The sequence below is a fragment of the Heterocephalus glaber genome, unplaced genomic scaffold (genome assembly GCF_053883595.1).
Source record: "Heterocephalus glaber isolate CG9 unplaced genomic scaffold, H.glaber_assembly_v1.0 deba00000281, whole genome shotgun sequence".
NCBI classification, from domain to species: Eukaryota; Metazoa; Chordata; class Mammalia; order Rodentia; family Bathyergidae; genus Heterocephalus; species Heterocephalus glaber.
The window spans coordinates 2,125,343-2,129,014 of record NW_028258139.1 but is presented as its reverse complement, the minus strand read 5'-3'; the positions used below and the strand labels follow the sequence as shown (position 1 = coordinate 2,129,014).

At 41.0% G+C, this 3,672-nt stretch overlaps 1 pseudogene; it reads left to right on the top strand.

The window, feature by feature from the left end:
* Positions 1 to 1,011: 1,011 nt before the first annotated feature.
* LOC147830188 (integrator complex subunit 10 pseudogene) lies at positions 1,012 to 3,220 on the top strand (annotated as a pseudogene).
* The last annotated feature ends 452 nt before the right edge of the window (positions 3,221 to 3,672 follow it).

Below are 3,672 nucleotides of genomic sequence, written 5' to 3'. Positions count from 1 at the left end.
GTATACTGAGTGATTGTTTTGATTTCCCAAGGAAAACATGGTAAATTGGTTCAGAAATCTAAATGGGCAGAAGCTCCTTCCAAGCCTGATTTCCATATTATCTGAATATTTTTTAGTGAGATCGGTGGCACATTTATTTTTGGAAAGTAGGGTTCACCATGAGGATAAGTGTTTTCTTCTTAGTTAGCATCCGTTCAACTCTGCTCAGAAGGCTCTTCGGAATACAAAACACAGTGTAGGTCCCACTCCGTGTAGCAGGAGCCAGCACAGCTCCCAGCTCACCAGTACTTCCTTTTTCCACTGTAGTCCCTAGTGATGGCAGGCTTAGAATCATGACATTCCCATTTATTAGTGAAACATGTGGATTTTTCACAACCATGACCATTTAAGTACGGTTGGTATTTTTGTTTGGGGAGCTTTGGGGGACTGGGAGACTTTGGGGGAGGTGTGTGTGTGTGTGTCTTGATGTTTCATTGCTTATCAATTGGGGATGATTACTTATCTATTTAGGAATATCTTACAGTGCACAATGGTGTATACTAGTGGTATTCAAAAAGTAAATTAAAGAATTACTGTTCTCAGATAGTCAAGTTAAAAATTAAAGCTAGTTAAAAGTTCAAGACAAAAAGCTTGATTGCCAGAGACTGAATCTTAATTGGCATTTCCAGGCAATCCAATGGACCTCTCTATGTCTTAGTTTTCTCATCTATGAAATGGGGACATTGACACCATAGCTGGCAGACAGATTCAACCAGTTTAGAAATATAAAGTGTTTAGAAGAGTTTATGGTAAGTAAAAGCTGTAACTTTTATATGAGTTTACTAGTAAGAATTTTATAGATATTTGCCATCATTATTTCTCAGCCAGACATAGCTTCCTCAGTAGTTTCTTTTCTGCCTCCTTATTCCCCACATAAAGAAGATAGATCTATGGTCTTTATTGGGATCCATAGTGTTATGCAAGCAGTCTTTCCACGGGACATTCTAATGGATGGGTCTAGAGCAAGCAGGCATGAGCTTGGTATGGTCACATCTTGACAAGAGGTGGTAACTGTATCATGTCTGAATAGTCCATGTGGGGTGTATGGGTCACTGGAATAAATCATGTAGGCAGAGTCTAGCTGTCCCAGAGGGAGGTGGCCACCATGAGTCAGTTGTATGAGGCAAGCATCAGACTGCCCACACTGAAGAAGTGAGAGGAGGTTGAGAACAGGAAACTTTCAGGATGATTGAGCCCTGCTTTCAGTGGGAGAAAGTTAAACCCACATTCAAAATGGATGCTGCCATTCAAAATAGATGATGAGGCAACAAAAACTTGTAGAAATAATGAACTATGTTTTCTTCAATAATCTACATCGCCTTCATATCCCTGCTTGCCAAGTTTACAGATGTTCTAAATGACATTCTCCTCTCATTTCAGTGTTGCCTCTATGAAACCAGATATGTAGTTACTGTTGTTAAAACATAGTTAAGGAGAGTGTTGCCCTTTTCAAACATATGCTCCAAAAGCACCATTCTCCTTGTCCTCACACAAGCTGACCAGATGATCCCATCTGCACCCAAGCAGCAGGCGAGCCTTTCGTGAATTCATTTTCTAAGACCAGCTGCCCACACAGCCTTCTCTGCCTTGCCAGAGCTCATTTCCTCAACACTCTGCCTGCTCAACATTGGCATTGATTCTGCAGATGTTGTTTATATTATAGACTCTCTGCCATTCTTTTCCATCTGTGTGATTTCCAATTACTTTCTAAAGAAAGCTCTCAAGTGAAAAATGCATCAACTTCCTCAAGGTAATAGTTTGAGTTAGAATGTTCCAGATTTCATTTTTAGTTTTCACAAAAATATAGGTGATATATTCTTTCCCCCCTCTCCCCTAAAAAGGCTACAAAACAGAGAAGCATTCCTATTAGACCTAGGCAGTATTCTTAACAGAAGCCTAAAGTCTCCCTTTTTATCTTCAGGAAACCTATTGGAAGTAATTCTTAATGATTTTAATAGGCTGCAAGTCTTATTTCAACACTAAAGTGTGCTCCATGGTATTTTCTGGTTGCTCCTAAACGGCCACTGCTTTTCCCCCGTGGGCTTCAGTTACTCCAGTGTATCTCCAAAATGTCAGTGAAATTAATCTCTTAAACAGCATTCTTTATATGGAAGTAAGATATTAAAAACACAGTTGGCAAGGGAGAGTTGGGAGTTGCTCTGTTCCCTAGAATTTCTTGACAAAGAATTTAAGAGAATTTGCTTGGCATGAAAGACAGATACTTGGCTGTGGTTAAGAATCTTTCTCACCGATATGATCTTCTATCAGGGTCAGTATAAAAAGGCAATAGCCAGCCTGCACCATCTGGCAGCTCCCCAAGGGTCACTTTCTCAGCCACAGATCCCAGGACAGGGGACCTTAGAGCACCAGTGGGCGCTCATCCAGCTGGCCACGTGTCACTTCGCTTTGGGGGGAATACAGGATGACATGTGAGAAAGTCCTGGACCTGATGTGCTACATGATCTTACCCATTCAGGAGGGAGGCAGATCCCAGGAGGAACCCTCAAAAGTAAAGCCCAAGTTTAGAAAAGGTTCAGATCTGAAGCTCCTGCCCTGTACCAGTAAAGCTATTATGCCATACTGCCTGTGTTTGATGTTAGCCTGCTTTAAGCTTAGAGCTTTCACAGACAACAGAGACAACATGGCGCTGGGGCCTGTGATTGTATTGCTTCAGCAGGAATGGCCACAGGGAGAGAATCTTTTCTTGAAAGTGGCCAATAAGATTTGCCATTCAAGGAAATTGCCAATATGAGAATTTTTTCAATTAGGTTACATGCTGGAGGCATTTGGCTACTTGAGAACTCAGGAAGGTGGGAAGATAAATCTGGAATTACCCCCCAATCAAGGAATGCTGATCAACCATTGCAGACCTTTTGGGTGGTTCCTCCAGCTGAGTGGCAAATGTTGTGATCAGAGTTCAGCTCCTTCCTTGGGGCACCACACGGTCACTCGGAGCATCACCAGAGGTGTGAAGGAGGACTTCTGCCCTGCCATGGAGCGCCAGGTCTCCCACTGTGGCAAGAATCTGATAGTGGTGCTGCACAGGTTCTGCATTATCGAGAAGCTCTTGCTGCTCCAGACTCTGACCTGATAGAAGACCTTTGTGCCAGAGACAGCTGGTCGCTGTGCTGATGTGAGGGGAGACATACAGCAGTGATGTTACAGCTCTCGAAAAGAAGAAAACACCTGAGTTCCAGCCCGTTGGCTGCTTAAAAGTATCTCACAAGTGTCTGAGAAGTGATTTCTATTTTTAAGAGTCACTGTGTTTTGCAATTTTTGTAAAACAAGAAAATCAAACTGTTTAGTAAATAAAATTCATCCTAAAATTTGAAAAAAAAGATATTTAAAAACAATGTTAAATTATTTTTAAGCCAATAAAGTTTATAAGCAGGTAGCTTGAAATCTGTTTACAGAATAAACCATTATTTTAAATGATCTCCAAGTTAGCAAAATTTTCAGTCTTTCCTCAACTCCCAGATTTTCCACATTTACTAACATTTTGGAAAAAGCTTTATGTAGTTTATTTATAATGAAAGCCAAGTACATGTGCAAATATCATCCTAGAATTACAGAAAATGGTTTCAAAAGGTTAAACTATTCACCATCAGAATCAGCAAATACAGCTGCCAGATG